This window comes from Petaurus breviceps, unplaced genomic scaffold, assembly GCF_028583685.1.
Source record: "Petaurus breviceps papuanus isolate PSGF00001 unplaced genomic scaffold, PetGlider_PUasm1.0 90255, whole genome shotgun sequence".
NCBI lineage: Eukaryota > Metazoa > Chordata > Mammalia > Diprotodontia > Petauridae > Petaurus > Petaurus breviceps.
Window position 1 is genome coordinate 922,863 of NW_027187200.1, and position 12,615 is coordinate 935,477.

The following is a 12,615-nucleotide window of genomic DNA, read 5'->3' on the forward strand; positions in this document are numbered from 1 at the left end:
TTGCCCAGGGTCAGCCAGCTAGTAAGTGTCTAAGGCTGGATTTGTACTCAGGAAGATGAGTCTTCCTGATTCCAGGCCTGGTAGTCTATCCACTATGTCACCTAGCTACCTCTAGGGTCAAGCAAAAACTCCCTTTGGCATTTAAAGTTTTTCACAACCTGACTCCACCTAACTTTCCAGTCTTATTACACATGACTTCCCTTCACAAACAGTTGAGTTGACCTTCTTAATGCTCCTCATGCTCCATCTTCCATCACTATGTCTTTGCACTGGCTATCCCCTGCCTCTTTCCTCACCTTTACCTCTTAGGACCCCTAGGTTCTTTCAAGACTCATCTCAATCACCACTTTCTACATGAAACTCTTCCTATTTCCCAGGCTAATCACCTTTTCCCTCAGATTATAATGGTAATGATAGCTAACATTTATGTGCCAGGCACCCTACTAAATGTTTTACAATTATTTTCTCACAATCTTATCCCTATCTTCACAACAACCCTGGGAAGTAAGTGCTTTTATTATCTCAATTTTATGGATGAGAAAACTGAGGCAGACATGGGTTAAACGACTTGCTTGCCCTGGATCACATGTCTAGGAGGTGTCTGGGGCCAAATTTAAACTCAGGTCTTCCTGATTCCAGGCTCAGCACTCTATCCAATGCAACACCCAGATTACCTTATATCTGTTTATTAACTATGGTTAGTTATTAGATGTTTGATATAGGTAGCAATCACCCACTCCCAGGGTTGTTGTCAGGACTGAATGAGATAATATTTATTAAAAGTGCTTAGCCCAGTGCCTGACTCATAGTAGGTGCTTAATAAAAGCCAGTCTCCTTCCATCTCATGTACTGCCTCCCATAGTTGGGTTGTAAGTTCCTTCAGGGTAGGGGCTATTTCACCTCTTGTGTCTCTAGCACCTAACGAAGTAGCTGGCACCTAACAGACTGATGAGCACTTAAGTATTTGTGGATTGAGTCTTTTACCTACATGCCCAGTAGTGAGACATCTGGGTCAAAAGGTATGACCGGTTTAGTGACTTTTCTCATAGAATTCCAAATTGTTTTTCAGAATGGCTGGGTTGATTCACCAGTTCATGGCTTTGTGCATGCCTCTCTTAATGCAGCCCCTCTGACTTTGACCATTTCTTTTCTTCCTTGTGTTTCCCACTTGCTGAGTGTAAGGTGAAAGTTATGAGACATATTTTAGTCTGGATTTCTCTTATTAGGAATTTGGAGCAGTCTTTGAAATAGTTCTTGATAGTTCGTAATTATTTTGTAAAATGGACATGTTCCTATTCTATTTAATGTTATCTTTTTTCCACTTGTTATTTTGTATCAATAATTCAAGTAAACAAACATTTAATCAGTGCAGGGAGGAAGGCAAGTTCCTTAACTTTCTTGGAGCTCATTTTTATCTTCTGTGAAGTGAATGTGTTAGACTCAATGATCTCTAGGTCCTTGGGGTTCTAAATTCAAGTATAACTCAGTAAAACGTAAGCTCTTTGAGGGCAGCATTACATAATGCTTGACATATAGTAGCTACTAATAAATACTTGTTAATTGATTGTTGATAAACCGTGGTCTGATTATTTCATTTTTCAGAGCCTTACAGGTTGTGAAAATAGTACTTTGCAGCAAATACCTACGCAACTCAAAAATACAAGTTCAGAGACCCTTTCACAGCTCTTAACACTACTAAAAATAATAATAGCAATAGCAACAACTAGCTTTTATGTAGTGCTTTAAGGTTTTCAAAATGCATTGTAAATATTAATCCAAGTATTTGGAAGTTATTTGGTTTTTATTAAATAAAATATTATAATTTATTAATCATAATATTAAAATATTATAATTCATTAATTATAACATCAAACTATAATTTATTATATTAAAATATTATAAATTTATGTGTTTAGAAATTATCATTATTGTTATTAATGACATTATGAAGAAAATGGGTTCAGTGGTGAAACCTGAGTCAGCAACTGTGGCAGCAAAGGTGTGAAATGTTGTTTGGACACAATAAGACTTTCTTTAGTTCTCTGAATGGGCTCAGGACTGGGGTCGAAAAAAGGCTGCTTGCCACTCCTTAGCACTCTGTCCTTCCTTGGCTTTTATGACACAGCTTTCTGTTTGTTCTCCCTCTTCCTCCTGTAGACATGCTTCACCTTTTCAATGGCCTTCTTAAACTGTGATGCCCAAACTCCAGTTAAGATCTGACAAGGTCAGAGAGATTCTTAGATTCTGTAATTGCTGGTTTGGAGATAAAGGAGGAAGTGAGAGAAATCTTGAAGAAAAAAAAAGAAGAAAAAAAATTAATCCAGTTTCCATCTTGGGAAAATCACTGTGTATAGAGTCAATATTTTTGATAATACACAATTTTACCTGTAATGTTATGGTCGTGTTTCCCAGAATCCCTAGTTCATAGAGTGAATACTGTTTAGGAAATGCTACTCCTTGAGATTAAAGAAATCTTATCTTAGCTCTAAAAGCCTAAGGAGGGTGGAAGAATGCTGGTCCAAATAGAAGAGGGTCCAAGATCATGATGCTAAAATTAATTCCCATTTCTATTGAACTCCCACATTTACAAAGCACTTTCCCCATAACAACTCTATGATTCAGTTAGCTCATGACAATCTCCGTTTTACAGATAAAGAAACAGAGGAACATTTCCCAAACTGGGTCTAGACTAGTCCACATTTCTATAATGTTAGAAAAATGGGATGCCCTGCCTATATTCACACCCTGGTTCTACACATTCCCTTTAGTTGGGCTTTTGGAGGTTTTCGGAGTCTACCTCTTCCTGTGTTGCTGGGCCATGTGTGTTCTTGTCTATGCTTTGCTCGATTGATAATGTGTATTCTCAGGGGTAACCTCTGGGTATACTTCTGGGAAGGTATACCCCAAGTGAGGACAGGAGGAAGCTCTCCTTTTCTTGTGTTGTTTGACTAAGTGTCTTTTCTTTTGGACTAATATCCTCTATCTCATAAAAGCAAATGTTAGTGTTTGCTAGTGAGTCTTGAGGCTGAGTATTAACCCATGGTGTGCCTCATACCTGAGGTAGCTTTTCTGGAGGCTCACATATGAAAAGGGGCATCCTAATGACTACAGCAAGAAGGTTGCAAACTGAAGTAATCATCTGGGACAGATACTGTGGGGACTTAGTGTTGTAAACAGTTCCCTCTCTCCCAGAAATATTTCTTCAACAAAACATGTTTTAGATATTGTTACTAATCATTGATTTTTAAAAAGTTAGAGCTGGGAAAGACCTTAGAAATTATATAGGCCAGCCCAACTCATTTGACAGATGAGGAAACTGAAGCCTAAAGCCAGGGAGTGACTTTTCTAGAGTCACAAAGACTCATACACAGTGGGAAAGCTGAGACTCAGACTCAGATCTGACTCCTAGACTAGCACTATTTACTTTTTGTTAATTGATGGATGCAGGTGCAAAGAACACTGAGCTTAGGGTCAGAAGACCTGAATTTGAGTCTTGTTCTAATATTTATTAACTGTGAGACTTTGAAAAAGTTCCCTTCCCTCTTTCAGCCTCAGTTTCTTCATCTGTAAAATGAGGATAATAATACCTTTATTGTCTACTTCCAATGGCCATAGTGAGAATCAAAGTCATGAGTATGTGAAGTGCTTTATATTCATTAGGATCTGAAAGAAGCCAGCCTGCATCCAAAGAAAATTTAGTAGAGGGAGAAAGAATTTTACTAAAATGTGAAGCTCTGTCTCCATTTCAGTCATCCCTTGATGCCTCATAGTGGCAAGGAGGTGACCCTGAGTTGTCAAAGGTAATGCCAGTGGAGCACAAGTTCTGGCAGGGCCTGTCAAGCTGAATCACCTTTGAGTAAAAACCCAGAGATGACTTGTGATTGACCTAGCTAAGTAGGGAGAGGCTGAGCATTGCCAGGTTGGCCACCAAAGATGAATGCCTTTAGTTCAGCAACTCACAAAGACTGTCAGCTAAGGCCTAGAAGACCTGAAGGAGTCCTCCGATGCTGATGAAATCATAGTCCCAAGGAGCATTTTGTGTAAATTTGTATCTTTTACCAGCGCCTGACCCTATTTCAGCAACAGTGAGCAGGTATTGTTAATCAAGCACTACCCACATGTCGTGACTACCGTCGAACACAAGAGGGTACTCTGGGGTAAGAACTGAGCTTTCTCTGGCTCTCAGGGAGCCGTCTTCCTCTTCAGTCACCTTCAAAACTTTCATTCTGCGTCATTTCTTCCATTCCTTCCAGTACAGTAAATCTTAGGATTCAGAGTTGGCAGATAAAGCTAGGAGAGAATGTCAGTGCACTGGCAAATGTCTGTTATATACAGAATGTGACTTCTGGCTTTATTTATAAACCCCGAGGGACAAAGTGCATGTGTTAGCACAGGGACATGAACAATTTATTAATAATGAGTTTCCTACAGAGAAAGAAAGAAATACCCAGATTATTCCCAGGTTCCTGCTGTTACCCAGACTGAGGCCTTGAGGAAATACAGAGGTTCCATGTCTATTTTGACCTCCAAGGCCACTGCTACACCACTAAATACAGTTAGCTAGAAGAAAGCAGTAGTCCATGGCCTCTTAGTTTAACTTTTAAGGAAAGTACTTGTGATTGCTAGACACCACAATCTAATATCTTAACAATGAATGACATGCACAACTCTTACATATTTGTAGTGGAAGGAAAACAGGATGACTCTAGTCAAAGGACCCGGGTTTGAATCACAGCTTGGCTATTTGTTACCTACATGAAGTTGGGCCAGTCACTTGACTTCTCCTGCATTCAACTTCTTCATTTGTAAAATAAGTAGTATAGGGTACTTACAGAATGAACAGAAGATTTAGAGTAGATCTTAACCTAGGATCTGTGAATTTGTACTTTTTTTCCTTTTTAAAAGTATTTTATTTTTTCCCAATCATATATCAAGATAATTTTTAGCATTCATTTATTTTTACAAGACTTTGAGTTACAAATTTTTCTCCTTCCCTTCCCCCCTCTGAAGATGGTAGGCAATTTGAGATGGATTATACATGTGTTATCCTGTAAAACATTTCTATATTAGTCACAGTTGTGAAAGGAGAAACAGATCAAAAGAAAAAAATAACACGAAAAAGAATTAAGTAAAAAAAATATGTTTCGATCTGCATTCCAATTCTATCTGGATATGGATAGCATTTTCCTTTGTGATTTCTTTGTATTTGCCTTGGATCATGGTGTTGCTGAGAAGAGCTAAGTCATTCAGAGTTGATCATCACACGATGTTGCTGTTACCCACATCAGTGTTTTCCTGGTTCTGCTCATTTTATTTTGCATCAGTTGGTACAAGTCTTTCCAGGTTTTTCTGAAATCTGCCTGTTTATCATTTCTTATTGCATAGTAGTATTACATTACATTCATATATCACAGCTTGTTCAGCCATTCCCCAGTTGATGGGCATCGCCTCACTTTCCAATATTTTGCCACCACCAAAAGAGCCGCTATAGATACTTTTGCACATGTAGGTTTTTCCCCCTTTTTTATGATCTCTTTGGGATAGAGACCTATTAGTGGTATTGCTGGATCAAAGGGTATGCATTGTTTTATAGTCCTTTGGGCATAGTTCCAAATTGCTCTCCAGAATGGTTGGATCAGTTCACAACTCCACCAACAGTGCATTAGTGTCCCAATTTTCCTATATCCTCTTTAATATTTATCATTTTCCTCTTTTTTTCATATTAGCCAATCTGATAGGTGTGAGATGGTACCTCAGAGTTGTTTTATTTTTCATTTCTCTAATCAAAAGTGATTTAGAACACTTTTTCATATATCTATAGATAATTTTGATGTCTTCATCTGAAAACTGCCCATTCATATCCTTTGACCATTTATCATTTGGGAAATGGCTTGTATTCTTATAAATTTGATTCAGTTGTCTATATATTTGAGAAATGAGGCCTTTATCAAAGATACTTGCTGTAATGATTGTTTCCCACCTTTCTGCTTTCGTTTTAATCTTGGTTGCATTGGTTTTGTTTGTGTAAAAGTTTTTTAATTTGACATAATAAAAATTATCTATTTCATATTTTATAAAGCTCTCTATCTTGTTTGGTCATGAACCTATAATTCTCCTTTAAGAATTTGGATACGAGGGGCAGCCAGGTAGCACAGCGAGTAAGAGCACCAGCTCCAGTGTCAGGATGACCTGGAGATCGAATCCCAGGCTCAGACACTTAGCACCCACCCAGAAACACCTGGCTGTGTAACCTTGACCAAGTTACTTAACCCCAATTGCTTAGGGGAGGCCAGGTGGCTCAGTGAGTAAGAGCACTGGCTCCAGTGTTGGGTTGACCTGGAGATCGAATCCCAGGTTCAGACACTCAGCACCACACCCAGAAATAACTGGCCGTGTAACCTTGAGCAAGTTACTTAACCCCGATTGCTTATAAAAAAAAAAAAAAAGAATTTGGATGCTATATCACTTGGTGCATGTAGCAGGAAGCACCCCAGCATTCCCAGGGTGGCTGCCAATACAGGTTCTTAGATCTGCTTTTCTAAAGGAAAGCAACTCAAAATGGGTTAACAAGCTTACTTTAATCAATCAAACATATATTATTTACCTAGTTCAGGGGGGAAAGGTCAGCACCCTGAACTTCAGGGTATACAGACAGAATTATCAAGACAGAAAAACAGATCAAGCAGACAGGCTTCCAAACTGTCCAACCATTACATCCATACCAAATCACAGTTACCAGAGAGGGAAGCATCAATATCTGGGTTTTCAAAGCTGGGAGCTCTCAACAGTGGCTGCCCAGAGTCTCATTTGGTCAAATCACACAACACTTCTCAAAGTGAGCCCCAAAGCAAAGCCTCACATCAGGGATTATATAGCCTTCTCCTGGCTCAGAGAATGTAACAACCCTCTTGACCTACTGCCCAATCACAAAGCACCAAGGTGTGGGCATTCCTGAAAAACAAGTCTCCCACCACAGGCTCCAGGTGCACTTAAGCCTAGGGGCAGGGAAGATCTTAAAAAAATTTACATTCCCATTGCAGTGCATATATGTTTAGTATCAATATTACTTTGTCTGTGTTACCTTTTAGCAAGGTGTTGTTTCCTTCCTTAGCTCTTTTAATTAGGCCCATTTTTGCTTTTGCTTTGTCTGAGATGAGGATTGCTACCTTTACTGTTTTTACTTCAGCTGAAGTATAATAGATTCTGTTCTAGCCCTTGCCTTTACTTAGTGTGTGTCTTTCTGCTTTAAGTGTGTTTCTTGTAAACAACATGGTATAGGGCTCTGGTTTTTGATCCACTCTGCTCTTCACTTCCATTTTGTGGGAGAGTTCATTCCATTCACATTCACAGTTATGATTACGAGCTGTGTATTTCCCTCCATCCTATTTTTCCTTCTGTTTGTCTCCTCTCTCCTTTCATCCTTTCCTTCCTCAGTGGTGTTTTGCTTCAGTCTACCACCTCCCCTAGTCTGTTCTCTCTTCTGTTAGCCACCCCCCACCCCCCTACCACCTTTATGTAATCTCTTTCCCTCCTACTTCCTGTTAGGTAATATAGATTTCTATATTCAACTGATTGTGTATATTATTCCCTCTTTAAGCTAATATTTATGAAAGTAACATTCAAGTGATGTCCATCACCCACCCTCCCATCTTTTCCTGTACTATAATAGGTGTTTCCACTCTTCATTTGAAATAATTTACCCCATTCTACTTCTCCCTTCCTTCTGTACCCAGTGTGTTCCTCTTTCTCATTCCTTAATTATTTTTTATGTCATTCTTTCAAATTCACCTTATACCCATACTTCTGTCTGTGTATATTACTTATATCTATACTATTAGTGGTACAGTTTTTAAGAATTACAAATATCATCTTCCCATATAGGGATATAAACACTTCAGCTGTATTGAATCCCTTGCTCTTTCTTTTCTGTTTTTCCCTTTTTAGGCTTTTCTTGGGTCTTGATATTAGAGATCAAATTTTTTGTTCAATTCTGGTCTTCTTATAAAAGCTTGAAATCCTTCTATTTCATCGAATGACTATTTTTTCCCTTGACAAATTATTATATGTAATTTTGCTGGGTATGTGATTGCTAGGTATGTGAAAGCTCCTTTGCCTTCCAGAATATCATGTTCCTTGACCTCTGATCCTTTAATGTTGTAGCTGCTAAATCCTCTGTAATCCTTATTGTGACTCCCTGATATTTGAATTGTTTCTTTCTGGCCACTTGCAGTATTTTTTCCTTGACCTGATAGTTCTGTAATTTGACTGTAATGCTCCTTGGAGTTTTTATTTTGGGATCTCTTTCCTGAGGTGAACAATTAATTCTTTCAATGCCTACTTTGCTCTCTGGTTCCAGGATTTCAGGGCAGTTTTCCTTGATAATTTCTTGAAAGATGTTGTCCAGGTTCTCTTTTTGATTATGGCTTTCCAGTAGTTCAGTGATTCTGACATTGTCTCTCCTGGATCCATTTTCTAGGTCAGTTGTTTTTCCAATGAGGTATTTTATATTTTCTTCTATTTTTTCATTCTTTGAATTTGTTTGATTCTTGATGTGTCATAGAGTCATTAGCTTCTATCAGGCAGCTAAGGTGGTGCAAAAGATGAAACTTTGGGCCTGGATTCAGGAAGACCTGAGTTCATATCCATCCTCAGACACTTACCAGCTATGTGATCCTGGGGAAGTTATTTAACCTCTGTTTCCTCAACTGTAAAATAATCAAAGGTTGTTTTGAGAATCAAATGAGATAATATTTGTAGAAAAGCACTTAGCTCATGCCTATCTCATTGTAGGTGCTATATGCATGCTTTTCTTTCCCCTATGATATGCCAGGTTCTGTGCTAAGTACTGAAGATGCCATCAGAGGCATGCATTAAATGATTTCTAAGGTCCCTTCCAGATATAAATCCTATGATTTTGTGAATGGAGAGGACATTTTAAAAATTGAGATATTAAAAATAATACATGTTATGTTAGATAGAGAAACTCTTCACAGATCATTTATTTCAATCAATTCAGTTTTGCAAATTTCCTAGAAAAGACCCACCATCAGAAAAGAAGCCACAGTGAACAGGTAAGCTAATGTTCTGCCAAACCGGAGACACAGAGGAGTGTTTTCTATAAAGACATCTTTAGAAATGCCCCAAAATAAACAATGAGATTTCACAGGCTTATATGCAGCCTCCAGGAAAAAACAGTATTAAATAAAACCTGAAGAAAGAAAACAGCAGGCTGAGGGTGATGTGGCACCAGATCTGCCTGCTGGATAGACCTTATTCCCTTCAAATATGGTCTACTGCTTGGTGCTAAAGGAACTCAATGAGGATTGTTCCAGCTTCATAGATTTATAGCTGGAAGGGACCATGGAGTTCAACATGTCCAACCCCCTCATTTTAAAGTCCCATAGGTGCTAAAGGACTTGCCAAAATCATTTACTACTCAGGTAGTAAGTGGCTGAGTTGGAATTCAAACCTGTGTCCTCTGATTCCAAATCTAATTGCACCATGCTGCCTTGCTCCCATGTCAGGTAACCCCCAATTAGCATTTCACATTAACATCAGGAGTATACAACATAGAAGGTGATAAGTCCCTTCTGTCTTCATCTCTCCTAATACAGTGACTGGATGGAGTTGTTTTTGTTAAGTTCTTTAAGTTGTATGCTTCATGACCCCATTTAGTGTTTTCTTAGTGAAGATACTAGAGTGATTTGTCCTTTCCTTCCCCAGCTCATTTTACAGATGAGAAAACTGAGGTAAACAGGGTTAAGTGTCTTGGCCTGAGTCACATAGCTAGTAAATATCTGAGGTAAGATTTGAATTCAGGAAGATGTCTTCCTGACTCCAGGCCCAGCATTCTGTCTACTGTACCACCTAACTGCCCTAACTGGATGGAGTACATGGCATTTTTTTCCCTAAGAGTTTGCACAGGGGAGGTCAGAACTAGTGACTGATATGGACAGGTGAGGAAAAAAAGAGGCAAAAGGGTCTTGGAAACCAGGAGCCTTGGCACTTAAGAGAGGAGATAATGAGAGAGCTTGGCTGCCCATGGTGATTTTAAGTTCCCCTAGCCCAAATGAACTCTGTCCTAGGGTGCTGGGTACTTTAAGAACTAGTAGTTTTACAAATGGTGGAATGGCTCCATTTCAACTTTAAAGGTGGTCCCCATCTGTCTTTCTGAGGTCTTCCTGGGCTATTTTGCTCTCTGCAGCTGAGCAGAACTTTTCCAACTCCCATTTTCTTTGAAAACTTGAAGACAGCTATTACTCTCCTAAATTTTCTTATTCTCAGTTCTTCCAACTAATCATATGGCATCTTCAGGAATAACTTCAACTAGATGAACTTCCCTCCAACCCCAAGGTTCTGTGATTCTGAGATTTTTTCCATTGACTGCACTCACAATCCTTCTGTGCCTTAGTTGGCTGTGTTAGGATTATCTATAAAACGAAGGCATTAGATTAATAACCTCTAAAGTCCTTTCTCACTCTGAGATTCCATAATTCTAATGCTATGATTCCATTATTCCAAAACTGTAGAATTGTACTATTTTGTGATTTTTAAGGTTGTAGAATCACAAAAAGAGACAGAGGCCATTCTGAGCCACATGTTGAGTACTTGGGAAAAGGAACCAGCACCAAGCTGCTAAGCATGGTACAAAACTAGCTGGCTAAACAGAATAATAGGTGAGATATTTTTTTCCCCTACAGTGAGATTCACCAGGGCCCTTTACTGAGGTAAATACTATCTCTTCCTATTCCCTGGTCCTCTCCCCATTCAAGGAAATGTTAGCCTGGACTCTAAGCTAACCAATGTGACAATGGAACAAAACAGGAGGGCAAAGCACATAAAACATAGTATAACACATGCAAAAATCAAGTCTGGCTACACCACTCTAACTCTTAGTGATGCACAGGTAGGGGTGCTTTAGTTCTGCTATCCCTGTGATTTGAGAATGCTATAGATATACTCAGCACCACACCCAGAAATAATAACTGGCCGTGTAACCTTGAGCAAGTTACTTAACCCCAATTGCTTTAAAAAAAAAAAAAAAAGAATGCTATAGATAAAGTTTCACTGTCTGTCAGCAATCCACCCTTTTATTATGGACCACATCAACAATCTGTTTGCTCTCCCTTAGAAGTGATGATTTATCTCCCATCTCCATGGCTTTGCATGAAAGGATCCTGGGGGAATACACTCCCTCATCACTTCACCCATAATCCCAAACTTTGCCCAGTTCTACCCAAGTGACACCTCATGCCTCCCCCGATTGTACTCTGAATTTTCTGTACTATGGCCAGAAACCTCTCCATCCTGGAAGCACAAGCCAGACCTGGAATTCACACAGTGGAAGTACTCTCTGACTCTGTGGCATCTTTGGATGACTGGATGACCTCTCACAGAACCCATTCCTTTCCAGGCGATACTCCAGACTTAAGTCTCTATCATGTCCCTGTATGAGGTACCTTGATTGCTGTTCTCCCCCTTTTAACAGTTCCCTTTTATGTGTTGTTTTTCTTCATTAGAATGTAAGTTCCTTGGGCAGATTTCAGAAAAATCTGGAAAGACTTACATGAACTGATGCTGAGTGAAGTGAGCAGAACCAGGGGAACATTGTACATAGTAACAGCATCATTGTGTGATGACCAACTATAATAGACTTGGCTCTTCTCAACAATTCAATGATCCAAGACAAAAGACTCATGGTGGAAAATGAGAAATATATCCAGAGAAAGAACTGTGGAGTCTGATTGCAGACTGAAGCATACTATTTACACTTTTTTGTTGTTTGTTTTTTCTTTCTTATGTTTTTTTCCTTTTGTTATGATTCTTCTGTCACAACATGTCTAATGTAGAAATTTGCTTAACATGATTGTACATATATAACCTATATCAGATTATTTGCTGTCTTGGGGAGGGGGGAAAGAAGGGAAGAAGGGAGAAAAATTTGGAACTCGAAATTTTGAAAGCTATAAATTTTGAATTTTGAAAACTATCTATACATGTAATTGGGGGAAAAATAAAGTACCATTGAGATTTAAAAAAAAAAAAAGAATGCAAGCTCCTTGGGGGAAGGGATTGACTCTTTGTATTTGTATTCCCAGGGTTTAGCATGGTGCTTGGCACATAGTAAGTGCTTAATAATTGACTTGACCTCTTAGGTATTTCCTGATCCCCTTAGCTTCTAGTTCCTCTTAAAATTGCCTTATATTTATTTTGCAAATACTTAATTGGGTACCTATTGTCTCCTTCAATAGATTGTAAGAAGCTTGCATTTTATTAAGAGCTTTACATTCTTGTGAAATTATTTCATCTTCTGTTTTATTTCCCTAGCTGGCAGTGATCATAATGTGAAAAACAAAAGATGCCAATAAAGTGTTAATTAAAAAATAAGTACAGATTAGGAGAGGTATGTTTAGACCACTCCTATGGGTCTTAAATCTGTCTCTTGCTCCGTGTTTGAGGACATCTAGTAGAATTACTTATGAGGGTCACATGATATAGGGAAATTGCATTGTAAACCCTAAATAAAGTACTATAGGGTCAGATCATAGGGATTTTGAGTCTTTAGAGATCATATAGTCCAACCTCATCAATTACCAGAAGAGAAACTGAGGCATA